The 12,500-nt window shown below is 47.1% G+C and overlaps 1 pseudogene; it reads left to right on the forward strand.

The window, feature by feature from the left end:
- LOC121839171 overlaps nt 1-12,500 on the forward strand; it is an 82,267-nt pseudogene that overhangs the window by 54,232 nt on the left and 15,535 nt on the right.

Consider the following 12,500-nt stretch of genomic DNA (forward strand, 5'->3'; position numbering starts at 1 on the left):
GTGTGTGTGTGTGTGTGTGTGTGTGTGTGTGTGTGTGTACCTGAAGTTAGGGTTCAGCCCTTAGAGGTAATTGTTGAATGCAATGCTTTTTCTCCTGTCCTTTTTTTCCAGGTGATCCAGCAGACGAAAACAGGCCGTGCTGAGCTGGAGCTCTTCCCACGCTACCTCCTCTTCCTGCGGCAGCAGCCCGCCACACGCACCCCCCAGTCCAACATCTGGGTTAACATGGGTATGACCAGCCTGAGAATGTTCCCCCAGCATCTCCCCAGAGGTAACGTAAGCCTGCAGCAAGAAAGAGAGACAGCCTGCTAGGAGCCAACAAACGCTGCTTCTACTACTGTAGTCCACCCCTAATCATGCTGTTATAATGGACTGGTCCACCCCTAATCATTCTGTTATAATGGACTGGTCCACCCCTAATCATGCTGTTATAATGGACTGGTCCACCCCTAATCATCCTGTTATAATGGACTGGTCCACCCCTAATCCTAATCATTCTGTTATAATGGACTGGTCCACCCCTAATCATTCTGTTATAATGGACTGGTCCGGCCCCTAATCATTCTGTTATAATGGACTGGTCCACCCCTGATCATGCTGTTATAATGGACTGGTCCACCCCTAATCATTCTGTTATAATGGACTGGTCCACCCCTAATCATGCTGTTATAATGGACTGGTCCACCCCTAATCATGCTGTTATAATGGACTGGTCCACCCCTGATCATGCTGTTATAATGGACTGATACACCCCTAATCATTCTGTTATAATGGACTGGTCCACCCCTAATCATGCTGTTATAATGGACTGGTCCACCCCTAATCATCCTGTTATAATGGACTGGTCCACCCCTAATCATCCTGTTATAATGGACTGGTCCACCCCTAATCATCCTGTTATAATCGACTGGTCCACCCCTAATCATGCTGTTATAATGGACTGGTCCACCCCTAATCCTAATCATTCTGTTATAATGGACTGGTCCACCCCTAATCATGCTGTTATAATGGACTGGTCCACCCCTAATCATGCTGTTATAATGGACTGGTCCACCCCTGATCATGCTGTTATAATGGACTGGTCCACCCCTAATCATTCTGTTATAATGGACTGGTCCACCCCTAATCATGCTGTTATAATGGACTGGTCCACCCTAATCATCCTGTTATAATGGACTGGTCCACCCCTAATCATGCTGTTATAATGGACTGGTCCACCCCTAATCATTCTGTTATAATGGACTGGTCCACCCTAATCATTCTGTTATAATGGACTGGTCCGGCCCCTAATCATTCTGTTATAATGGACTGGTCCACCCCTAATCATTCTGTTATATCATGGACTGGTCCAGCCCCTAATCATTCTGTTATAATGGACTGGTCCACCCCTAATCATGCTGTTATAATGGACTGGTCCACCCCTAATCATGCTGTTATAATGGACTGGTCCACCCCTAATCATGCTGTTATAATGGACTGGTCCACCCCTAATCATGCTGTTATAATGGACTGGTCCGCCCCTAATCATGCTCTTATAATGGACTGGTCCGGCCCCTAATCATGCTCTTATAATGGACTGGTCCGCCCCTAATCATTCTGTTATAATGGACTGGTCCGGCCCCTAATCATGCTGTTATAATGGACTGGTCCGGCCCCTAATCATTCTGTTATAATGGACTGGTCCACCCCTAATCATTCTGTTATAATGGACTGGTCCACCCCTAATCATTCTGTTATAATGGACTGGTCCACCCCTAATCATGCTGTTATAATGGACTGGTCCACCCCTAATCATGCTGTTATAATGGACTGGTCCACCCCTAATCATGCTGTTATAATGGACTGGTCCACCCCTAATCATGCTGTTATAATGGACTGGTCCACCCCTAATCATACTGTTATAATGGACTGGTCCACCCCTAATCATGTTGTTATAATGGACTGGTCCACCCCTAATCATGCTGTTTTAATGGACTGGTCCACCCCTAATCATGCCCCTAAAATGGACTGGTACCGGCCCTAATCATGCCCCTAAAATGGACTGGTCCAGCCCTAATCAAGATATTAGAATGGACTGGTCCAGATTTGGCGGATGCCAGGAGAATGCTGCTTGCCCATAATGCATAGTGCTGACTGTAAAGTTTGGTGGAGGAGGAATAATGGTCTGGGGCTGGTTTTCATGGTTCAGGCCCCTTAGTTCCAGTGAAGGGAAATCTCAATGCTACAGCATACAATGACATTCTAGACTATTCTGTGCTTCTAACTTTGTGGCAACAGTTTTGGGAAGGCCCTTTCCTGTTTCAGCATGACAATGCCCCTGTGCTATGCCACCCTTACTTCTCACGGCTATGCCACCCTTACTTCTCGCAGCTAGAGGCACTGCGAGACATTAGAGCTCAGCAAAGAGGCACTGCGAGACATTAGAGCGCCGCACGGAGGCTCTGCGAGACAGAGCGGCGCACGGAGGCACTGCGAGATATTAGAGCGGCGCACGGAGGCACTGCGAGATATTAGAGCGCCGCACGGAAGCACTGCGAGATATTAGAGCGCCGCACGGAAGCACTGCGAGACAGAGCGCCGCACGGAGGCTCTGCGAGACAGAGCGCCGCACGGAGGCTCTGCGAGACAGAGCGCCGCACGGAGGCTCTGCGAGGCAGAGCGCCGCACGGAGGCTCTGCGAGGCAGAGCGCCGCACGGAGGCTCTGCGAGGCAGAGCGCCGCACGGAGGCTCTGCGAGGCAGAGCGCCGCACGGAGGCTCTGCGAGGCAGAGCGCCGCACGGAGGCTCTGCGAGACAGAGAGCCGCGCTGAAACATTAGAGCTCAGCACAGAGACACTGAGACAGAGCTCAGCACAGAGGCACTGTGAGACATTAGAGCGCTGCACAGAGGCACTGTGAGACAGAGCGCTGCACCGGTCCGATTAGATCACCACTCCATCAGATGTGTGGCCCAGAGGAGTTAGCTTGGCTCCGATCACAAATACCAGCTGACCAGGCATATAGATTAAACCACATATAATACATACCATTTAGCAGATATATAGATTAAACCACATAGAATACATACCATTTAGCAGATATATAGATTAAACCACATAGAATACATACCATTTAGCAGATATATAGATTAAACCACATAGAATACATACCATTTAGCAGATATATAGATTAAACCACATAGAATACATACCCTTTAGCAGATGCTGTTATCTTAGTCATGCTGCATACATATTAGGCATGGGTGGCCTCAGCGGGAATCGCACCCACAATCATTGGTGACACACTGACCAAAGAGCAATGCTGTGCTGCTGGGAGAATGCGTGGCTTTTCATTTCCCCTTTCTGTTTGCTTTCAAAAATACAAGTATTACCAACCAATATTAAGATATTTTTATTTTTTATTTTTTGGGGCTTTTACTTTTCAAATCAATAATAATAAGTTCCATTTAGTTTTTTATTAATTGTTTATTAACTGAAACTAGTATAGATTTTGTTGCCTCTTTGATCGGAGGCTTTTTTAATGTAATGACTCTGTATTAATTGTATTAATTAAATGACCTGATCTAAAAACACCCTTTCTTGCTGCTTCCTTACACCTCATCCTACACGAGCTGAACTATTCTTTATCTCTTGTAATAATGTCTTGATTTAATTAACTCATTTTGTTAAAGTTCATGTGAGTCTGGGTGACAAGAGTATTTACAGTATTACAGGACTTTTCAGTAATTCTGATGAGTTTATAGTTCACTAAAGGCTGGAGTGTTCTCCTTCTCCTCTCCCTCCTCCCCCTCTCTCCTCCCTCTCCCACCTCATTGCCCATTCACTCTCCCCGTCCTCTCGCTCGCTCACTCCCTCGCCCTCTTTCCCTCCCCCTCTCTCCTCCCTCCCTCTCTCCTCCCTCTTTCCCTCCCCCTCTCTCCTCCCTCCCTCCCCCTCCTCCTCCTCCCCCTCTCTCACTCCCTCCCCCTCTCTCCTCCCTCCCCCTCTCTCACTCCCTCCCCCTCTCTCCTCCCTCCCTCTCTCTCACTCCCTCCCCTCTCTCCTCCCTCCCTCTCTCCTCCCTCTTTCCCTCCCCCCTCTCTCCTCCCTCCCTCTCTCCTCCCTCTTTCCCTCCCCTCTCTCCTCCCTCCCTCCCTCTCCCTCCTCCTCCCCCTCCAGGTAACGTGCCCTCCCCAACGCTCCTCTGAAGCGTGTCCTGGCCTATACAGGCTGTTTCAGCCGCGTGGGCACCATCAAGGACATCCACCTGTACCTGTCTCGGAAGCTACGCATCAAAGACGAGGACATGAGGCTGTGGCTCTACAACAGCGAGGGTGTGTGTGTGTGTTCTCCCCACAAAACTGTCTGGCCCGGTTCTCCTCCCCCATAACTATCTGACCCGGTTCTCCCCCAGAACTGTCTGACCCGGTTCTCCTCCCCCTAACTATCTGACCCGGTTCTCCTCCCCCATAACTATCTGACCCGGCCCCCCATAACTATCTGACCCGCCCCCCCCATAACTATCCCCCCACCCCATAACTATCTGACCCGGTTCTCCTCCCTCCCCAGAACTGTCTGACCCGGTTCCCCCCCAGAACTGTCTGACCCGGTTCTCCCCCAGAACTGTCTGACCCGGTTCTCCCCCAGAACTGTCTGACCCGGTTCTCTCCCCTCCAGAACTATCTGACCCGGTTCTCCTCCCCCAGAACTGTCTGACCCGGTTCTCCTCTCCCCCAGAACTGTCTGACCCGGTTCTCCTCCCCTCCAGAACTATCTGACCCGGTTCTCCTCCCCTCCAGAACTATCTGACCCGGTTCTCCTCCCCCAGAACTGTCTGACCCAGTTCTCCTCCCCTCCAGAACTATCTGACCCGGTTCTCCTCCCCCCCAGAACTGTCTGACCCTGCTGGATGACGAGGACCACACTCTGGAGGGCCTGAAGATCCAGGACGAGCAGCACTTAGTTATCGAAGGTACGTTCAAAACGACTTTTCAGCACAGTAATTAAAATGTTATCTGACTGCTGAGTTTGCCGAGTGTGTTGAAATGTAAAAAAAAACAACTGGACTGACTGGAAAATTTCAGATTTTAAAAAGAGAAAATGTAAAAGTAACGCGTCTTTACTACTGTAAGTCATCGATGTGTAAAAACCTTCATCTTGTGTGTTTTTAGTTCGGAACAAAGACATGAGCTGGCCAGAAGAGATGTCCTTCATCGCTAACAGCAGTACAATGGACCAACATAAAGGTACGTCATCGTCATCTTCATCGTCATCATCCCACTTTACATTCACAGCCAACTTCTACCAGTACATCGGTTATATACAGTGCCTTGCGAAAGTATTCGGCCCCCTTGAACCTTGCGACCTTTTGCCACATTTCAGGCTTCAAACATAAAGATATAAAACTGTATTTTTTTGTGAAGAATCAACAACAAGTGGGACACAATCATGAAGTGGAACGACATTTATTGGATATTTCAAACTTTTTTAACAAATCAAAAACTGAAAAATTGGGCGTGCAAAATTATTCAGCCCCTTTACTTTCAGTGCAGCAAACTCTCTCCAGAAGTTCAGTGAGGATCTCTGAATGATCCAATGTTGACCTAAATGACTAATGATGATAAATACAATCCACCTGTGTGTAATCAAGTCTCCGTATAAATGCACCTGCACTGTGATAGTCTCAGAGGTCCGTTAAAAGCGCAGAGAGCATCATGAAGAACAAGGAACACACCAGGCAGGTCCGAGATACTGTTGTGAAGAAGTTTAAAGCCGGATTTGGATACAAAAAGATTTCCCAAGCTTTAAACATCCCAAGGAGCACTGTGTAAGCGATAATATTGAAATGGAAGGAGTATCAGACCACTGCAAATCTACCAAGACCTGGCCGTACATTTACTGTACATTTACAATGCATTTATCAAGAGCTTTCAGTATTTAAGGTTTATTTATGTCTCTAACCTTCCTCCCTTCCTCTCCTAAAACCTGTTAAACATGTATGTAATACTCTACATGTCTCCCCCCCAGTTGCTACGGAGAAGGGTGCCACGGGCCTCAGTAACCTAGGGAACACATGCTTTATGAACTCTAGTATCCAGTGTGTGAGCAACACCACGCCTCTCACTGACTACTTCATCTCAGGAAGACACCTCTATGAACTCAACAGGTAGCTGTGTGTCTCTCTGTGTGTGTGTGTCCCTGTGTGTGTGTGTCCCTGTGTGTGTGTGTCCCTGTGTGTCCCTGTGTGTGTCCCTGTGTGTGTGTGTGTCCGTGTCCCTGTGTGTGTGTGTGTCCTGTGTGTGTGTGTGTGTGTGTGTGTCCCTGTGTGTGTGTGTCCCTGTGTGTGTGTGTCCCTGTGTGTGTGTGTGTGTGTGTGTGTGTGTGTGTGTGTGTGTCCCTGTGTGTGTGTGTGTCCCTGTGTGTGTGTGTGTCCCTGTGTGTGTGTGTGTCCCTGTGTGTGTGTGTGTGTCCCTGTGTGTGTGTGTGTGTCCCTGTGTGTGTGTGTGTGTCCCTGTGTGTGTCTCTGTGTGTCTGTGTGTCTGTGTCTGTGTGCGTCCGTGAAAAGGTGTACAGCTTGTTGGATAGCTGTCACGAGAATTTTCAATCCCAATGATAATAAATCAATAGCTCTGACCAATCCCAATGATAATAAATCAATAGCTCTGACCAATCCCAATGATAATAAATCAATAGCTCTGACCAATCCCAATGATAATAAATCAATAGCTCTGACCAATCCCAATGATAATAAATCAATAGCTCTGACCAATCCCAATGATAATAAATCAATAGCTCTGACCAATCCCAATGATAATAAATCAATAGCTCTGACCAATCCCAATGATAATAAATCAATAGCTCTGACCAATCCCAATGATAATAAATCAATAGCTCTGACCAATCCCAATGATAATAAATCAATAGCTCTGACCAATCCCAATGACAATAAATCAATGGCTCTGACCAATCCCAATGACAATAAATCAATAGCTCTGACCAATCCCAATGATAATAAATCAATAGCTCTGACCAATCCCAATGACAATAAATCAATGGCTCTGACCAATCCCCGAGATCTGTAAGACCATGGGTGTAATAATAATTAGTCAAAGACTCAGCTTATGCAAAAAGATAGTACAGTTTATTCACCAGAACGTTCTGAAGTCCATTATACAAAGACATCCATTTTATAGCTGATCACATACTTCCACACAGACAGTAGGTATCCTACTCAAAGAGTTCCACACAAACAGTAGGTATCCTACTCACATACTTCCACACAGACAGTAGGTATCCTACGCACATACTTCCACACAGACAGTAGGTATCCTACTCACATACTTCCACACAAACAGTAGGTATCCTACTCACATACTTCCACACAAACAGTAGGTATCCTACGCACATACTTCCACACAAACAGTAGGTATCCTACTCACATACTTCCACACAAACAGTAGGTATCCCACACACAACAGTAGGTATCCTACGCACATACTTCCACACAGACAGTAGGTATCCTTCACATACTTCCACACAGACAGTAGGTATCCTCACATACTTCCACACAAACAGTAGGTATCCTCCACATACTTCCACACAAACAGTAGGTATCCTACTCACATACTTCCACACAGACAGTAGGTATCCTACACACATACTTCCACACAGACAGTAGGTATCCTACACACATACTTCCACACAGACAGTAGGTATCCTACACACATACTTCCACACAGACAGTAGGTATCCTACACACATACTTCCACACAGACAGTAGGTATCCTACTCACATACTTCCACACAAACAGTAGGTATCCTACTTCCACACACAGTAGGTATACTTCCACACACAGGACACATACTTCCACACAAACAGTAGGTATCCTAATCACATACTTCCACACAGACAGTAGGTATCCTACATCACATACTTCCACACAAACAGTAGGTAGTAGGTATCCTAATCACATACTTCCACACAAACAGTAGGTATCCTAATCACATACTTCCACACAAACAGTAGGTATCCACACATACTTCCACACAAACAGTAGGTATCCTACACACATACTTCCACACAAACAGACAGTAGGTCACATACTTCCACACAAACAGTAGGTCCACACAAACAGTAGGTATCCTAACACATACTTCCACACAAACAGTAGGTATCCTAACACCACAGACAGTAGGTATCCTAAGCACATACTTCCACACAAACAGTAGGTATCCTAAGCACATACTTCCACACAAACAGTAGGTATCCTAAGCACATACTTCCACACAAACAGTAGGTATCCTAAGCACATACTTCCACACAAACAGTAGGTATCCTAATCACATACTTCCACACAAACAGTAGGTATCCTAATCACATACTTCCACACAAACAGTAGGTGAGTTTTATCCTTCTCCGTAGTTCTCACCACTGTGTATCACTACCCAGCCGACAGTTCCATTCCCCCGAGATTAGGGAAACCTTGAGAAGTACTCCCTATGCCCTCATAGGTTCCCCCGAGGCCTAGCCAGGTTGGTCCAAACACAGTTTAACTGTTCTGTTTTTTTTCTTCGGCACACACACACACACATACAACTTCAAATCCTAAGCTACGCCTTGCTCAGACAGTCTGTGTTTTTCCACTATACAGATACATTGTTTAATCTAATTCGGACTAAAACTACACACAACATCAGATTATAATTGTACGATTCTAATCAATTTCAGACAATTATAAGGTTTCGGAGTGGAATTATTTTATCATTATCTTTCAACATATACATTATTAGCATTACTGACTTGTTATTTTGTGTGTCCAGAACCAACCCCATCGGGATGCGAGGTCACATGGCTAAATGCTACGGAGACCTGCTGATGGAGCTGTGGAGTGGAACACAGAGGAACGTTGCTCCTCTCAAACTCCGGGTGAGTTTATAAATCCTGGCATGGATCGTCACAACAACAGTGGATGGGATTTCCTTATTCCCTGTAGTGGACAGTAGCTTGTACTATGAATTCAGACAAACATCATTGTGGCCATTCATATGTTGCAGTAGAACTGTAAATATGACTGTAATCTCAAGACAATAAAGGTTATCTTACTTAGAAAATAGTCTATAGATCATAGATATAATAGATATAGATCATATAGACCTAGACGATCTCCAAAACAACTAACAATACACTGAAATCATACATTTTCACTCATTTAAGTTGTAAAAGTCGTATCAATTTCTACTCTATACCATAACAATTTGTACCAATTTGGGAGATAAAAGTCATTAAAGTATTCCATAATTTCGCTGGGTATTTCAGATGGTATCAAGTCATTAGGATGTACCAGAGGCTACAAACATAGAGCTCCATCTGCAAAAAAAAAAAAAAAAAATGAATTGGAAGTCTCCTGGCTGACTACTCAATCTACTTACAGAAGACACTGCCCATTCTCCCCCCTGTAGATGTGCTATTACCTTTGATTCTCCTCCCTGTAGTGGACAGTAAAGTAGATGTCTGGGAAGCTATTACCTTTGTTTCCATTCTCCCCCTGTAGTGGACGATAGTAAAGTAGATGTCTGGGAAGCTATTACCTTTGTTTCCATTCTCCCCCTGTAGTGGACGATAGTAAAGTAGATGTCTGGGAAGCTATTACCTTTGTTTCCATTCTCCCCCTGTAGTGGACGATAGTAAAGTAGATGTCTGGGAAGCTATTACCTTTGTTTCCATTCTCTCCCCTGTAGTGGACGATAGTAAAGTAGATGTCTGGGAAGCTATTATCTTTGTTTCCATTCTCCCCCCTGTAGTGGACGATAGTAAAGTAGATGTCTGGGAAGCTATTACCTTTGTTTCCATTCTCCCCCCTGTAGTGGACGATAGTAAAGTAGATGTCTGGGAAGCTATTACCTTATTACCTTTGTTTCCATTCTCCCCCCTGTACTAGACGATAGCTTGTCCAAATTATTTTTGGCCATATTGACTCCACATGAATTAATTGACTAATATGTGGTTATGTCTGTGCTACCGTTACCTCCAACTTTGTGTTTCCATTCCCCCCCCCCCCTCCACATGGCTGCTTTTACACAGACAGCCCAATTCGGATATTTCTTTTCACTAATTGGTCATGTGACCAATCAGATCGGCTCTCAAAAGACCAATTTTGTGTAAAAAAATATCAGAATTGGTCTGTTTGTTGACTGTGGTTGTCTCACTACCACCCCCTGTAGTGGACGATAGCAAAGTACGCCCCGCGGTTCAACGGCTTCCAGCAGCAGGACAGTCAGGAGCTCCTGGCCTTCCTATTGGACGGGCTCCATGAGGACCTGAACAGGGTGCATGAGAAACCCTACGTAGAGCTGAAGGACAGCAACGGACGACCCGACTGGGAGGTCGCATCAGAGGTCAGAGTTCAATCAACAAACCAATCTAACATGTACACACACACACACACACACAGCCTATCAACCAACATGTATAATCAATCAACCTTTATTTTCCCTGAGAAAGTTCCCCAATAAATGTTTTGGGGGAAATTGATCAGAGGGCCTTCAGTTGCACAGGCCCCCAGTTGCCCATCCCTGATCTTAGGTCCTTAGAGACCAGGGGAGAGGAGAGGGGACTGTCCATCTTAGGTCCCTAGAGACCAGGGGAGAGGAGAGAGGACAGTCTATCTTAGGTGACTAGAGACCAGGGGAGAGGAGAGGGGACAAGTCCATCATAGGTGACTAGAGACCAGGGGAGAGGAGAGTGGACAGTCCATCTTAGGTCCCTAGAGACCAGGGGAGAGGAGAGGGGACAGTCCATCTTAGGTCCCTAGAGACCAGGCTGTACAGAAACAGCCTAAAACCCCAATCTTAGGTCCCTAGAGACGGTGGGGAGAGAGAAAAGTCCATCTTAGGTGACTAGAAGACCAGGGGAGAGGGGACAGTTCATCTTAGGTGACTAGAGATCATAACAGAGGACAGCCCATGTTCAAATGACTAGAGACCAGGATGGAGGGGACAGTCCATCTTAGGTGACAGAGACCAGGGAGAGGGGACAGTCCATCAGGTGACTGAAAGAGACCAGAGGAGAGGTGGACTGGGGACAGTCCATCTTAGGTCCCTAGAGACCAGGGGTGATCAGAGAGGACAGTCCATCTTAGATGACTAGAGACCAGGGGAGAGGAGAGGGGACAGTCCATCTTGGTCCCAGTGGACCAGGGGTGATCAGAAGGACAGTCCATCTTAGATGACTAGAGACCAGGGAGAGAGAGGGGACAGTCCATCTTAGGTCCCTAGAGACCAGGGGAGAGGAGAGGGGACAGTCCATCTTAGGTCCCTAGAGACCAGGGGTGATCAGAGAGGACAGTCCATCTTAGATGACTAGAGACCAGAGGAGAGGAGAGGGGACAGTCTATCTTAGGAGACTAGAGACCAGGAGAGGGGACAGTCTATCTTAGGAGACTAGAGACCAGGAGAGGGGACAGTCCATCTTAGGTGACTAGAGACCAGGGGAGAGGAGAGGGGACAGTCCATCTTAGGTCCCTAGAGACCAGGTGAGAGGACAGTTCATCTTAGGTGATTAGAGACCAGGGGAGAGGATAGAGGACAGTCCATCTTAGGTGACTAGAGACCAGGTGAGAGGACAGTCCATCTTAGGTGATTAGAGACCAGGGGAGAGGAGAGAGGACAGTCCATCTTAGGTGACTAGAGAGCAGGAGAGGGGACAGTCCATCATAGGTGAGTAGAGACCAGGGGAGAGTGGACAGTCCATCTTAGGTGACTAGAGACCAGGGAGAGGAGAGGGGACAGTCCATCATAGGTGACGAGAGACCAGGGGAGAGTGGACAGTCCATCTTAGGTCCCTAGAGACCAGGGGAGAGGAGAGGGGACAGTCCATCTTAGGTGACTAGAGACCAGGGAGAGGGGACAGTTCATCTTAGGTGACTAGAGATCAAGAGAGAGGACAGTCCATCTTAGATGACTAGAGACCAGGGAGAGGGGACAGTCCATCTTAGGTGACTAGAGACCAGGGGAGAGGGGACAGTCCATCTTAGGTGACTAGAGACCAGGGGAGAGGAGAGGAGAGGGGACAGTCCATCTTAGGTCCCTAGAGACCAGGGGTGAGAGAGGACAGTCCATCTTAGATGACTAGAGACCAGGGGAGAGGAGAGGGGACAGTCCATCTTAGGTCCCTAGAGACCAGGGGGAGGAGAGGGGACAGTCCATCTTAGGTCCCTAGAGACCAGGGGAGAGGAGAGGGGACAGTCCATCTTAGGTGACTAGAGACCAGGGGAGAGGGGACAGTTCATCTTAGGTGACTAGAGATCAAGAGAGAGGACAGTCCATCTTAGATGACTAGAGACCAGGGGAGGGGAGAGGAGAGGAGAGGAGACAGTCCATCTTAGGTGACTAGAGACCAGGGGAGAGGAGAGGGGACAGCCCATCTTAGGTCCCTGGAGACCAGGGGAGAGGAGAGGGGACAGTCCATCTTAGGTGACTAGAGACCAGGGGAGAGGGGACAGTCCATCTTAGGTGACTAGAGAT

Source organism: Oncorhynchus tshawytscha, linkage group LG14 (assembly GCF_018296145.1).
Source record: "Oncorhynchus tshawytscha isolate Ot180627B linkage group LG14, Otsh_v2.0, whole genome shotgun sequence".
Lineage (NCBI taxonomy): Eukaryota > Metazoa > Chordata > Actinopteri > Salmoniformes > Salmonidae > Oncorhynchus > Oncorhynchus tshawytscha.